Below are 15,761 nucleotides of genomic sequence, written 5' to 3' on the forward strand. Positions count from 1 at the left end.
GATGCTTGTGGTTACTTACAACAGGGATCTGCACCAATGCACAGCTGTGGCGGTGAGGTGCCCAACATCCTGACCACCCGTGGGACACTTCGTCCAGTAGGTGGAACAGCGGGACAGTGCCCGAAAAACGTAACTGTCTCGCTGAAATTGGGAATGGCTGGGAGGGGTGCGCCCTCTATGGGGTGGCGCCCCTGTTCGACCGCACTGGTCGAACATGCCTCGAGCCGGCCCTACTCTTTGGGGTCTTACTCACATATCACATGTCTCTCACATCCTGGGAGCCAATCAGGTCCCTGAGCAGGGAGCTGACCCTGGCCCCTCCAACCAGCCAAGACCCGGGTAAACAGTTCCCGCTTCCTCCCTCCTCTCGGCACCCCTGGATGCCATGTGCACAGCAGCAGTGAGATAGAGCAACCTCCCAACCTTTTACCCTGGTGTGACCCCCGGGTGAGACGGTAGGACAGTGTAGAAAGGCAGGTCTAAGTTGTTAAACTCAGGATTTTCGGGAAATATGTAATTTTACCTTCCACTGCTGAATCAGGCCCTCTGTGTGCAACTGCGGGTGTATCTGCATGTGAAATACTACATTACAGTGTTACAGCCGCATGCTGGTGTGTGAACGAGCCATGTTCCATATCTGCCACATTTAGGGGACTTACTATTCCTAAATGTATAGAGTTTCTGTATGGTGAGATACATCTTACACAGAACATGGAACTGGGTTAGCAGCTTATTACACGCATTCAGAGTCAGGGGTGTAACTAGGTATTTGAAGGCCCCATAGCAAAGTTTGTAAGGGCCCTGTACGACCCAATAGTAAAACATGTACTCCCAACATGGGGGGTGTAACTACCATAGAGTGCTATGGGGCCCAGATCTTAGGGGGGCCATTTTCCTTGTCAAAGTTACATGTTATAACATGTAACTTTGACAAGGAAAATGGCCCCCCTAAGATCTGGGCCCCCTAGCACTCTATGGTAGTTACACCCCCATGTTGGTAGTACTGTAGTTTCAGACATTTCTAACATATTTTCACTGTCTCTTGGCTTTAGATTCTCTCCACATTTAGGGGTAAATTTATTTAGGTTCGATTTGGTGTTTTTCTGCAGTAAGTAAAAGACCTGTGAATTTTTCTGCTATAACCCCGAGATTTAGCAAATTGAAGATTTACTAAAGCCCAAGTCAACGGCAAATCGCAGTTGAAACATGACTTCACACTCCGATACACAGCAATACGCCATTGAGAAAAGTGATAATCACAAATTTGCTAAGAATCATGTTAGGCAAATCGATCAAAATGGCACCAAAATCTCAGCACAATGCGCTAAATAAATAGACTTAGCTGTGAGCAGCATGTTTGTCCGAAACACTGCACAGATCAATATGATAAAGCATAACCATTACTGGGCCTATGGTAGGTGGACTCCACACTGTTTGTCATCCTGCTATAGTGTAGTCCTTCACACCGGTTCTCCCCCCAATTTTCATTGGTAACAGCACTGCGGAAAAAAGCCCATAGGCTTCTATGGGTAACGCCATCAGAAAGATGGCATTACTCACTGCAACCAAGCCCTGGCGGGCATTACATTTCGGGGGTTGGTGCATACGAGAAATGCGGTTAAACCCACATTTTGGGGTTCGACCGCATTTCTCACATTGCTGCTTCCTGCCCACTGATATGTGCACTGCTTCCTGCCCACTGATATGTGCACTGCTTCCTGCTCACTGATATGTGCACTGCTTCCTGCTCACTGATATCTGCACTGCTTCCTGCCCACTGATATGTGCACTGATTCATGCCCACTGATATGTGCACTGCTTCCTGCTCACTGATATGTGTACTGCTTCCTGCTCACTGATATGTGCACTGCTTCCTGCCCACTGATATGTGCACTGCTTCCTGCTCACTGATATGTGCACTGCTTCCTGCCCACTGATATGTGCACTGCTTCCTACCCACTGATATGTGCACTGCTTCCTGCCCACTGATATGTGCACTGCTTCCTGCTCACTGATATGTGCACTGCTTCCTGCCCACTGATATGTGCACTGATTCATGCCCACTGATATGTGCACTGCTTCCTGCTCACTGATATGTGTACTGCTTCCTGCTCACTGATATGTGCACTGCTTCCTGCCCACTGATATGTGCACTGCTTCCTGCCCACTGATATGTGCACTGCTTCCTGCCCGCCCACAGAGGCGGAGCTGCTTTAGGGAAGAATAGGAAGTACACAGAGAGGGATTTATATACAATCCAAAACACGCAAGATCCGATATTTCTAGGATTATGAAGTTTTGCCTCAATTTGAGACCCAGAATGACTGTGGGTACCAAGGAATGTCTCGGTTTGACTTGGAACCCTCAAGTTCAGGTGTGTTTGGTTTTCAACAAAATAAATCACAGTGGCATCACTAGGTGGGGTGTGGCCCACCCCGACTGATACCAAAATAGCACAGCTGCTTTGCTATTTTAGTGTCATCCCTTCGGATGGTGTGACCAAGCAGCGGTGATAGCGTTGATGGATAAAGCACGCATGCGCACGCCATCCACATTCTGCCCTGAGAGGCTGGAGACTACCGTAACGCTGATGAGAATGGGGGCGTGACATGCGGTTATTCCCCCAAAACATCATACAACAGGGGGCAAGGTTTTGTGGGCATGAGGCCACGCACCCTATCATGCACGCACATGCCTTTTTGCGCACGCAAGGATTCCAGAGATGTGGGTGACACCACACTGGTAAATATGACTTTTGCTGCAAAAAGAGCTCGTTTCCAACACAGTATCAGCCACTATAAGTTCTGTATAAATAAATATATATTACACAGTATTTACCTGTTAGCTACATCTGCATCTGTGAAAAGCTTAATTTGACCCCAGAACTGACAGTCTCGCTGACTTTTATTGCCACCCTGCATTTATCTCTCCAGACATCCTGCTGCCAGGGTCATTCACTTGCCCTGGTCTCACATGCCTTCATGATATATCTTCCCCCTTAGCTGATATGTTCTACTATACTCAGTACTTCCGGCTGATATCACACTGAGGGGACATGACCACAGGCACCAGGAAACATACCACTACTGGCTGCAGGATGACCTTCTCCTACAGGTTAAAGAAAAAACTGTGGGTAAGTATCAGTATATTGTTTGTACCTTAATATAGCCATCCAAAATCTGGCGTTAAGTGCAAAAACCAGGACAGATACATATACCATAACTTTTTTATTATAAAGAATCATAAAAATATAATTTGCAGATATGAAAACATCAGTGCCTGATAAAAACTGGTTTCTGCTGTACAAAATAAATATACAAAAACAAAAAGACATATAGGGGCCAATTCATGATGTTAATTATCGGGGTCCGAACGGACCTCGATAATTAAAATTCTAACTCGCTGCTCTAACTCATTGCTCTGGTGTGGTGACAGCTTATGCAAAATCAGCTGTCCCTGCGAGCGGCTTCACTGCTCCTTTTAAGTGACAGGAGCGCGCATGCGTGACCTGCAGGTCACATATGCGCACAAGAGCCCCGACGTCCCTCTTCGCAAGCCCCGGACCTCCTCCCCATAGGGAAGGTGCAGGTTGTGATCCACAAGCGGGAGCATTCGCCATCTGAGGATGGTGAATGCTCCAGCAGTCAAGCTTCGAAAATATTGTGTTTTCGGAGCTTGATGAATTCTGTCCCCATACTAGTGTATGGAAAATAAGTCAAATCAATAATCTGTAACCAGCAATATGTACTATATAATGGTTAATTACCAAGATATAGATAGATGGAGGTGCTCCATTGCGCTAATCCGTTGCTGTGCGTATTAAGATGCACCATCGGTTGCATAGGATTTCTTCAGTGACAAAAGATTAGAATAATGTGAATTTTTTTTTTAAAAAAACCTCCATTGGCCTGGGCCAGTTTACAGCAAGTAATTCCTTTGTGGGGCACTCTGTTATGATTGATTTATTAATACAATTAACTGCTGGAAATAAGTATAATTAAAACATAACTTTAAATCGTTTCCCTCCTTAAAATAAAGTGGGATGTGCAGACTCTGGTTCAAAAGATCTGACAGAGTCACCCATTATCTAACATATTAAAATCATAGACACCAAATCAAACATTTTGTCAACAGTGTGTAATTAGGTATGTAACATTTACCTTGTGGTGACCATACTTACGGGGAGATTTAATAAAGCTTGGAGAGAGATAAAATTGGAGCACCAACCAATCAGCTCCTAACTGTCACTTTACAGGCTGTGTCTGAAAAATGACAGTTAGGCACTGATTGGTAGGTGCTATTTATCTCCAAGTTTATCTCCCTCCAAGCTTTATTAAATCTCCCCCTTAATCTTAACAATATATCTCCTAATGGGTATGTGGGCAGGTTTGGCAGGTAGTAAAATTCTCTCCTATATTATTATTATTATTATTATTATTATCCTATATTTATATGGCGCCACAAGGGTTCCGCAGCGACTTACATAAACATAGTGCACAAACATAGTACATAGACATAGTACATAGACAGTTGAGCAGAACAAGAAAACAGTGTCATACATGTAACCCCCCTTCAGTGTGCGGTGTGGTACATAGGTGCATTTGGAGTGATACACCTCCTATTGCCTCTGGCTAGCTCTCCAGGGTGTGGGCAATACCTGAGAAGGGGGTCCCTGCCCATGCAGGCTTTATAACAGTCACACATATAGATACAGGTATAGATAGACACATGCAGCAACAGTTCTATTGAATAACTTGGGCGCCAGACCTTCTCTTATAAAAATAAACCAATTTATTTCTCTCCTCCTGCACATGACTTTACAGGACAAGAATATGGTTACAGCAGCTTCTCCTCTCCCTCCAGCTCATATACTTGGCATGTCAGATGGTATATGACAATCTTATGGATATGGTTACATTACATCACCCTCTTCTTCACCAGCACAGTCTTTAAGCATAGTCACAATTAGTGATGAGCGGTTCGGATTCTGAGGAATCCGAACCGCTCCGAACAGGTGGAATCCGAGTCCACCCGAACGCAAGTTCGGGTGTTCCCGCCTGACTCGGATTCCACCTCGAGGCCGAACGTCACCCGTCCGGCGTCGGATTCTCGCGAGAGCCGAGTGACGTTCGGCCTCAATAAAAAGGCAGTCGGCGCCATTTCTCGCGTGACGCGTAGTTAGGTAGTTAGCTAGTGCGCTGTCTGTTCTAGTGTTAGATAGATTAGAGTAGGCAGTGCTCTGTGACTTTACTGGGCATAAGCCCTTGTGTGTGCTCCGTGACTGGGCATAATAAGCCCACTGTGTGTATGTGTACTCTACTACTCACTGTATTATACAAGCCCCGTGACAACTGACAGGGCATAGCCCACTGAGTGTATTATACAAGCTCCGTGACAGGGCATAGCCCACTGAGTATTATACAAGCTCCTTGACAGGGCATAGCCCACTGTGTCTATTATACAAGCTCTGTGACAGGGCATAGCCCACTGTGTCTATTATACAAGCTCCGTGACAGGGCATAAGCCCACTGAGTGTATTATACAAGCTCCGTGACAGGGCATAAGCCCACTGAGTATTATACAAGCTCCGTGACAGGGCATAGCCCACTGAGTGTATTATACAAGCTCCGTGACAGGGTATAGCCCACTGAGTATTATACAAGCTCCTTGACAGGGCATAGCCCACTGTGTCTATTATACAAGCTCTGTGACAGGGCATAGCCCACTGTGTCTATTATACAAGCTCCGTGACAGGGCATAGCCCACTGAGTGTATTATACAAGCTCCGTGACAGGGCATATGCCCACTGAGTATTATACAAGCTCCGTGACAGGGCATAGCCCACTGAGTGTATTATACAAGCTCCGTGACAGGGCATAGCCCACTGTGTCTATTATACAAGCTCCGTGACAGGGCATAAACCCACTGAGTATTATACAAGCTCCGTGACAGGGCATAGCCTACTGTGTATATTATACAAGCTCCGTGACAGGGCATAGCCCACTGAGTGTATTATACAAGCTCCGTGACAGGGCATAAGCCCACTGAGTATTATACAAGCTCCGTGACAGGGCATAAGCCCACTGAGTATTATACAAGCTCCGTGACAGGGCATAGCCCACTGTGTCTATTATACAAGCTCCGTGACAGGGCATAAGCCCACTGAGTGTATTATACAAGCTCCGTGACAGGGCATAAGCCCACTGAGTATTATACAAGCTCCGTGACAGGGCATAAGCCCACTGTGTCTATTATACAAGCTCTGTGACAGGGCATAAGCCCACTGTGTCTATTATACAAGCTCCGTGACAGGGCATAGCCCACTGAGTCTATTATACAAGCTCCGTGACAGGGCATAAGCCCACTGAGTATTATACAAGCTTCGTGACAGGGCATAGCCCACTGAGTGTATTATACAAGCTCCGTGACAGGGCATAGCCCACTGTGTCTATTATACAAGCTCCGTGACAGGGCATAAGCCCACTGAGTATTATACAAGCTCCGTGACAGGGCATAGCCCACTGAGTGTATTATACAAGCTCCGTGACAGGGCATAGCCCACTGTGTCTATTATACAAGCTCCGTGACAGGGCATAAGCCCACTGAGTATTATACAAGCTCCGTGACAGGGCATAGCCCACTGTGTCTATTATACAAGCTCCTTGACAGGGCATAGCCCACTGTGTCTATTATACAAGCTCCGTGACAGGGCATAAGCCCACTGAGTATTATACAAGCTCCGTGACAGGGCATAAGCCCACTGTGTCTATTATACAAGCTCTGTGACAGGGCATAAGCCCACTGTGTCTATTATACAAGCTCCGTGACAGGGCATAGCCCACTGAGTCTATTATACAAGCTCCGTGACAGGGCATAGCCCACTGAGTGTATTATACAAGCTCCGTGACAGGGCATAAGCCCACTGAGTATTATACAAGCTTCGTGACAGGGCATAGCCCACTGAGTGTATTATACAAGCTCCGTGACAGGGCATAGCCCACTGTGTCTATTATACAAGCTCCGTGACAGGGCATAAGCCCACTGAGTATTATACAAGCTCCGTGACAGGGCATAGCCCATTGAGTGTATTATACAAGCTCCGTGACAGGGCATAGCCCACTGTGTCTATTATACAAGCTCCGTGAAAGGGCATAGCCCACTGTGTGTATACAAGCTCTGTGACTCCAGTTCATAGTGATAAAGTAATATGGATCACGAGAATGAACTGAGAGGAGAGCAGAAACAACATGTAAATGCTAGCATTGCAGCGGCTGGAAGTCCATCACTTTTATCTAAAGCTGATGCTCAAGGGCGTAGAGGCTTTAAAACCTTAGGGAACCTGAAATCAAAAAATTTAGATTTTACAGGGGTAAAGACAAAAAAAAAACCTCTAAAGACTACTACTTTTGCAGAGAAACAGAAAATTGGCAACATACCATTCACCACACGTAGCGGCAAGGAAAGACTCAGGCTTTGCCCTTTATTTCTGAGTGGTGGTTCTGCAGCTGTCAGTGAGGCATCTTGTGCCTCTCGTGATGATAAAAGACCTTTTCAATCAGACTATAGAAGTGTGAAAAAATTTAAAACCAATAAGGCAGTCGAACAAACTGTGTTTTTTGAAACACAAATGTCAGAAATCCCTGAGGAGAGTCTAAGTGGGTCCACAAGTGACATTTCTATGTGTAAGCCTGACCTTTCAGAGAAGCCGCCCTCCACAGTTTCTTTTCCATCTGTAGTTGTGGGGATGAGCAGTATTGCCGAGGACATAGAAATTGAGGATGCCACCGTGGAATTGCAAGAGGATGAGAGGAATATATGTGCAGCTGATGCTGGCACTAATGAGGATGTTGAGGATGAGGATATTATTTGTATAAGTCAGGCACCAGTGGAAGCAGCTCTTGGCCAAGATAAGAAGGCCATTGCCATGCCTGGGCATAGAACCAAGAAATCCACATCTTTTGTGTGGAATTACTTTTACCCAAACCCTGACAACGTTTGTCAAGCCATTTGTAGCCTCTGTGAGACCACAGTTAGTAGAGGTAGGGACGTTAAACATCTAGGAACCTCTACGCTATTACGTCATCTGCAGCGAGCTCATGACAGGTGTTTGATAACAGAAACTACTGCAAAAAAAATAACAACAAGCAGTCCAGCATTAGCTAGATGCCTTCTCTCTACTAAATCCCAGCACCTGCAATCTCCGCCGACAACACCTTCCTCCTCAATATCCTCAGGAATGATCAGTGGTAGTACAACATCCAATTTATTAGTGCTAAGTCACGGTGACTCCTCCAATTTCCAGGACACCTCAGAAGAAACTGAATCTTTGAGCGCTAGGCCTGCTGCTGCTGCTGCTGGTGGATCTTCATCCCAGAAGTGGACAAAGAAGACTACTAGTAGTATACCAAAAAAACAATTGACTGTTAAAGAATCTCTTGCAAGGGGAAGCAAGTATGACAGCTCTCACCCTGTCGCACAGCGGATCACTGACGCCATGACAGCTATGCTAATATTAGATCTGCGTCCAATATCCTCAATTAATGCAGTGGGATTTACACAGCTAGTTGAGGTCATGTGTCCCCGGTACCAAATTCCATCTCGGTTTCATTTTACCCGAAAAGCCATTCCTCGGCTGTACCAGGACGTTAAACAGAACCTAATTATTGGTCTGCAAAATGCTATTGTACCCACTGTCCACTTAACCACAGATATGTGGACAAGCGGTAGTGGACAAACTAAAGATTACATGACTGTGACAGCCCACTGGGTGGGTGAATCGCCTTCAGCAGCAGCAGTATCTAACAAACAACACCAGCTCATTCAGAGGCAGGCAACTCTGTGCATCACCGGATTCAATAAGAGGCATACCGCTGACAACCTCTTAGAAAAACTAAGAGATGTCATAGAAACATGGCTTACCCCACTTGGACTCTCCTCAGGATTTGTGATTTCTGACAATGCTACAAATATAGTGAAAGCATTACAGCTGGGTGAATTCCAACACATCCCCTGTTTTGCTCACACAATAAACTTAGTGGTGCAGGGTTTTTTAAAAAACGACAGGGGCGTTCAGGAGATGCTGTCTGTGGCCCGAAAAATTTCGGGACATTTTCGGCATTCAGCAACAGCGTGCAGGAGATTGCAGCACCTGCAAGAGCAGTTTAATTTGCCCTGCCATCAACTGAAGCAAGAAGTGGTAACGAGGTGGAACTCAACCCTGTATATGCTTCAGCGGATGGAGGAGCAGCAAAAAGCCATCCATAGCTATACGACAAGCCATGACATTGGGAGAGGAGGGGGAATGTACCTTACCCCAGCACAGTGGAGAGTACTTTCTGTCTTGTGCAAGGTGCTCAAACCATTTGAAGTTGCCACTTGTGAAGTGAGTGCTGACACTGCTAGCTTGAGTAAGGTGATTCCCCTGATTTCGCTTTTGGAAAAGCAGCTGGAGAAATTGAAGGATGATATTAAACAAAGTGATTCCGCAAAGTATGCTGGACTGATAGATCAAGTCCTTTGTTCGCTTCGCCAGGATCCACGGGTGGCCAAGATCTTGAAATCTGATCATTATATTTTAGCAACCATTCTTGATCCTAGGTTCAAGTCATATGCTGTGTCTTTCTTTACAACTGACCCAGATCTTAAAAGAACCAAAGCGCTCCTGGTGAGCAAGTTGGCAGCTGAAGTGACACATGGCACTACGATGACGTCTCCTCCTTCGGTTTCTGCAGCAGCAGCCAGAAAAAAATGCACCTTTTCCAAAAGACCCAGTGGTGATGCAGATAAGTCAAGTCAACATTTTGACATCTGGTCGGGTCTAAAAGATTTGCCCAACACCAGTGACACCTCTACCGCAACTCCATCTAATACGATTACCATCCAAAGAATGGTGGAGGATTATTTTCAGGACACCATACACGTAGACATGTCACAGAGTCCCTTCGAATATTGGAAGAAAAAAAAGGCAATTTGGAGACCCTTGTATAAACTGGCTTTGCATTATTTAAGCTGCCCACCCTCCAGTGTGTACTCGGAGAGAGTTTTCAGTACAGCCGGGAACCTTTTGAGTGAACGACGAAGGAGGCTACTTCCACAAAATGTAGAAAAAATGATGTTCATTAAAATGAACTGGAAATTTCACGAGGAAAACCTTTCCCACCAATCACGTCACAGTACAGATACTTCTGTAATGGTAGATTCCAGCGGGGATGAACTGATATTGTGTGAGGAATCGGATGATGTACACACTGATGAGGGTGAGGATGGCAATGATGGTGACATCATGCCACTGTAGACCTGTTGCCTTTAGTAGATTGGAAGATTTTTTTGTGGGGGCCCAAACAAACCAAGCACTTCAGCCACAAAGTGGCAGTACCTGTCGCTGAAATGCTTTGTTTGTTAAAGTGTGCATGTCCTTTTTAAGATCCAACATAAAGGGTGGGTGGGAGGGCCCAAGGACAATTCCATCTAGCACTACCTTTCATTTCTGCCACTGCTGTGTGGCATAGTTTCATAGATGTGCTTTAAACTGTGGTGTCTGTGCCACTGCGCCGCTGCTCTGACGCTTGGTCACCAGTCAGCTCACTGCAACCTTTGGCCAATAATGGTGAAACCAATAATTTAAGCTGTGAGGTGGTCTAAATTGACTGTAAATGACTGGAAATTAATGTTATTGAGGTAAATAACACTCTAGGAAGAAAAAAAAGCCCAATTTATGTAATTTTAGCTTTTTTTGCCAATTTTGGCAAAAAATCCAAATCCAAATCCAAATCCAAATCCAAAGCCAGTCACCGCAGTTTGGCAAATCCAAATCCAAAGCCGGATGACGAATTAGAACCAAATCCAAATCCGGCAAAAATGGTCCGGCGCACATCCCTAGTCACAATGAATGCTTTGCATTTTACCCACACAGGTCCACCTGGCCCTTTGCTGGCTGGTGCCTGTAGTTCTCCACTTCATACGTGCAGGTCCACCTAGCCCTTCGCTGGCTGGTGCCTGTAGTTCTCCACTTCATACGTGCAGGTCCACCTAGCCCTTTGCTGGCTGGTGCCTGTAGTTCTCCACTTCATATGTGCAGGTCCACCTAGCCCTTTGCTAGCTGGTGCCTGTAGTTCTCCACTTCATATGTGCAGGTCCACCTAGCCCTTCGCAGGCTGGTGCCTGTAGTTCTCCACTTCATACGTGCAGGTCCACCTAGCCCTTCGCTGGCTGGTGCCTGTAGTTCTCCACTTCATATGTGCAGGTCCACCTAGCCCTTTGCTGGCTGGTGCCTGTAGTTCACTTCATACATGCAGGTCCACCTGGCCCTATGCTGGCTGGTGCCTGTAGTTCCACAGCTTCACACACATCTCACATAACTTTTTTTGCACTCTGCCTCTCCTTTGTCTCTTCTAAGACAATATACAGAGTGTCTCATACACAGTCTGCCTCTCTCTGCTCCCCTTCTCTTTCACATGGGACAGCAATGTACAGACTTTTCTATTGCAGCTATCAGACGCTCAGCTGCTGCCCATCCCTATCCTACAGGAATGGCTCCTACAGCCACACTGCTACCACAGTGACCCCCCCTTTAATGGCTGCTGGGTTGCTTTTATGCATAAGGGACTCCTCTGGTACCTTAACAGTAAAAGCTCCTGGGAAATTCCTCTTCCCCATCTCTTCAACACATATACTTGCGTCTCTTACCCCTCTCATGGGTGCTGAACACTTCACTGGGCGGCTCACACTGCAACCTTCCAGCTCTTTCTCTGTGGTCTCTCACAGACTTTATCTCAGTGGTCTCACTCCAGACCTATTTCTCCTTTGGCGTTAGATGGGCATCGTGGCAGTCACCACGGCCCCGCCAATCTCCCCCTGCCAGGGGAGCACGAGGGCTACATTTCTGCTTCCAGCTCTGAAGCTTCCCAAAGATGTCTCCCCTCTCCCAAATTCTTCTTCCCAACCCCCATTTGTTCTCTCCCCCTCCTCCCTCTGCTCTGCCAGCTACACACCCAGTCTTCCCACCCATGCGTGTCTATCTCTCCAGCCCCTCCTTTACCTGAAAACTGATCCCAGGGTCTCAGGCATGTAATATCTACAACAGGAAGCAAGCTCTAACAAACACTGAGAGGGGTGTATTTACAAATACCATCCCTTAGAGGGTGTTACATACTCCCCCCATTAGGTAGGTATGCTTTAAAATATATACATTATTTTGGTATACCTGGCTAATCACTTGCACATGCAGGTACACCCGACTTACACTGGTGCACACATGTAAAACCTTGCAATTTCGTACGTCACACCATATAATAAAACAAAAATCTCAGTGGTGAAAATCACATTAGATCACATTTGCATGGAAAAAAACATTAGCAGTGAACAGTATGCAAAAAAAAATTCACATTTCCAACAATATATCCCACTACCCCCAATGTGTATAATAACACAAGAGTCACGGGTGTCCTCAAACACGGTTGTTCATACATGAGTTATAAATGAAATTTTTAATGTCATACAACGAAGTACCTGCCAGGCCTGCCCGTTGAGTCTCCTCCCCTCCTCGGGTCAAAAGGAGACAGGTGGCTCTCGTGGCCCCTCCCAATACCCACAAACTTTTGCGGGTGCAGGGTGCACTCCCCCCAGCTCTTCTCTAATGCTGGGCAACTTTTTACATATGCTCCCCCCAACTTCTGGAGGAACACACAACAATTCCGCTGAGCTTGCTCTCCTCGCTTCCCACGCAGATGGGATGAACGGCACTACAAGTCCCAAGAAAACTTCACACATGTGCTTCTGCTTTTAAACAGTCTCTGAAACACTTTGGCACTACCACCATTTTGTACTTGACACTTTGTCCTACAGCGAAGTTACACTGGTAACTTTAAACAATGGGGTCAATCTCCGCCTCCTGAACCCTTGGTCTCGCTGGGACACCCAGAGAAGATCAGACACGGTATCTACCAAGGGGTTTGCTCCGGCTGGATTTACCGCATTTAGTCTCTGTATCCTACGAGCACTTCTTCCATCTTACTGTGCTCGAGCCCCACGTTGGGCGCCATTTTGTAACCCCCCTTCAGTGTGCGGTGTGGTACATAGGTGCATTTGGAGTGATACACCTCCTATTGCCTCAGGCTAGCTCTCCAGGGTGTGGGCAATACCTGAGAAGGGGGTCCCTGCCCATGCAGGCTTTATAACAGTCACACATATAGATACAGGTATAGATAGACACATGCAGCAACAGTTCTATTGAATAACTTGGGCGCCAGACCTTCTCTTATAAAAATAAACCAATTTATTTCTCTCCTCCTGCACATGACTTTACAGGACAAGAATATCCTCTCCCTCCAGCTCATATACTTGGCATGTCAGATGGTATATGACAATCTTATGGATATGGTTACATTACATCACCCTCTTCTTCACCAGCACAGTCTTTAAGCATAGTCACAATGAATGCTTTGCATTTTACCCACACAGGTCCACCTGGCCCTTTGCTGGCTGGTGCCTGTAGTTCTCCACTTCATATGTGCAGGTCCACCTAGCCCTTCGCTGGCTGGTGCCTGTAGTTCTCCACTTCATACGTGCAGGTCCACCTAGCCCTTTGCTGGCTGGTGCCTGTAGTTCTCCACTTCATATGTGCAGGTCCACCTAGCCCTTTGCTGGCTGGTGCCTGTAGTTCTCCACTTCATATGTGCAGGTCCACCTAGCCCTTCGCTGGCTGGTGCCTGTAGTTCTCCACTTCATACGTGCAGGTCCACCTAGCCCTTCGCTGGCTGGTGCCTGTAGTTCTCCACTTCATATGTGCAGGTCCACCTAGCCCTTCGCTGGCTGGTGCCTGTAGTTCTCCACTTCATACGTGCAGGTCCACCTAGCCCTTCGCTGGCTGGTGCCTGTAGTTCTCCACTTCATACGTGCAGGTCCACCTAGCCCTTTGCTGGCTGGTGCCTGTAGTTCACTTCATACATGCAGGTCCACCTGGCCCTATGCTGGCTGGTGCCTGTAGTTCCACAGCTTCACACACATCTCACATAACTTCTTTTGCACTCTGCCTCTCCTTTGTCTCTTCTAAGACAATATACAGAGTGTCTCATACACAGTCTGCCTCTCTCTGCTCCCCTTCTCTTTCACATGGGACAGCAATATACAGACTTTTCTATTGCAGCTATCAGACGCTCAGCTGCTGCCCATCCCTATCCTACAGGAATGGCTCCTATAGCCACACTGCTACCACAGTGACCCCCCCTTTAATGGCTGCTGGGTGGATTTTATGCATAAGGGACTCCTCTGGTACCTTAACAGTAAAAGCTCCTGGGAAATTCCTCTTCCCCATCTCTTCAACACATATACTTGCGTCTCTTACCCCTCTCATGGGTGCTGAACACTTCACTGGGCGGCTCACACTGCAACCTTCCAGCTCTTTCTCTGTGGTCTCTCACAGACTTTATCTCAGTGGTCTCACTCCAGACCTATTTCTCCTTTGGCGTTAGATGGGCATCGTGGCAGTCACCACGGTCCCGCCAATCTCCCCCTGCCAGGCGAGCACGAGGGCTACATTTCTGCTTCCAGCTCTGAAGCTTCCCAAAGATGTCTCCCCTCTCCCAAATTCTTCTTCCCAACCCCCATTTGTTCTCTCCCCCTCCTCCCTCTGCTCTGCCAGCTACACACCCAGTCTTCCCACCCATGCGGTGTCTATCTCTCCAGCCCCTCCTTTACCTGAAAACTGATCCCAGGGTCTCAGGCATGTAATATCTACAACAGGAAGCAAGCTCTAACAAACACTGAGAGGGGTGTATTTACAAATACCATCCCTTAGAGGGTGTTACATACAGTTTAAAACAATGCAATACAAGTACATGGTATATAAACACTGCTGCAACAGAAGCAGGATGGCAAAAGTCACGGGTTAGGTGCTTTTGAGTATAGAGCAGATAATATAAGTAAAGAAAGGATAAGCACAAGAGGAAAGAGGGCCCTGCTCGTGAGAGCTTACATTCTAGAGGGGATGGGCAAACAGACAGGGGTGACACGGATGGGGTAGAAAGTGAGCATGGGACAGAGGGTTAGGATGACAGATGGGTGGATTCCTATTTTACAGTATGTGTGGAAGTCATTTGAATTAAGATTTATGCCACTGACATTCTACTTTAAGAGGCAGTTTTTGTAGGTGTCTGTGGAAAGCCATGGCTGTTATATCAGTTTACGTGAAGTCTGACGGGTAGCTGAAGCCACTTCGTGAAGGGCTATTTAGAGAGTTTGGTTAACGTATAAACCAGCAGTCTCAGGTAAATGTAGAAATTGGTAAAAGTAGTTATTGTAAAGAGATGTTCAGATGTAAAATAATAAGTTGTGATCAAGTGTGAATTCTATAAGGCACATTTATTGATTTGGAGGGTGATGGGAGACATGTGAGGTTTGCAGGATATTTATTCCATAGTATATCCGCTGTCCGTGTGTGGGGCCTGGATTTGGTGATATGTCACCAGATAATAAAAGCAGAAGAATGGAGAAGTACATATAGTTGTAGGTGTGTAAAAAAATGTTATAGTGACACAATGAGGCTGTAATAGTCAATTTTTGATGAAAAGAAATCTCATTAGTTTTTAGAGGAGGTGAGTGACTCAATAGGGCGGCAGTGTGCCCAGAGAGGGGAGATGCAGGGAGAGTTAGGGATGTTATATCCTTAGAGAAAATACAAAGGAGGGATTTGAAAAAAAGAAATGTGTAGTACATGGTGAGTTTTAGGTTTGTTTTTTTTAGACAAATTTTAAGTAATGGTATCT

Source organism: Taudactylus pleione, unplaced genomic scaffold, assembly GCF_031769625.1.
Source record: "Taudactylus pleione unplaced genomic scaffold, aTauple2 ptg000384l, whole genome shotgun sequence".
In the NCBI taxonomy this organism is placed as follows: Eukaryota; Metazoa; Chordata; class Amphibia; order Anura; family Myobatrachidae; genus Taudactylus; species Taudactylus pleione.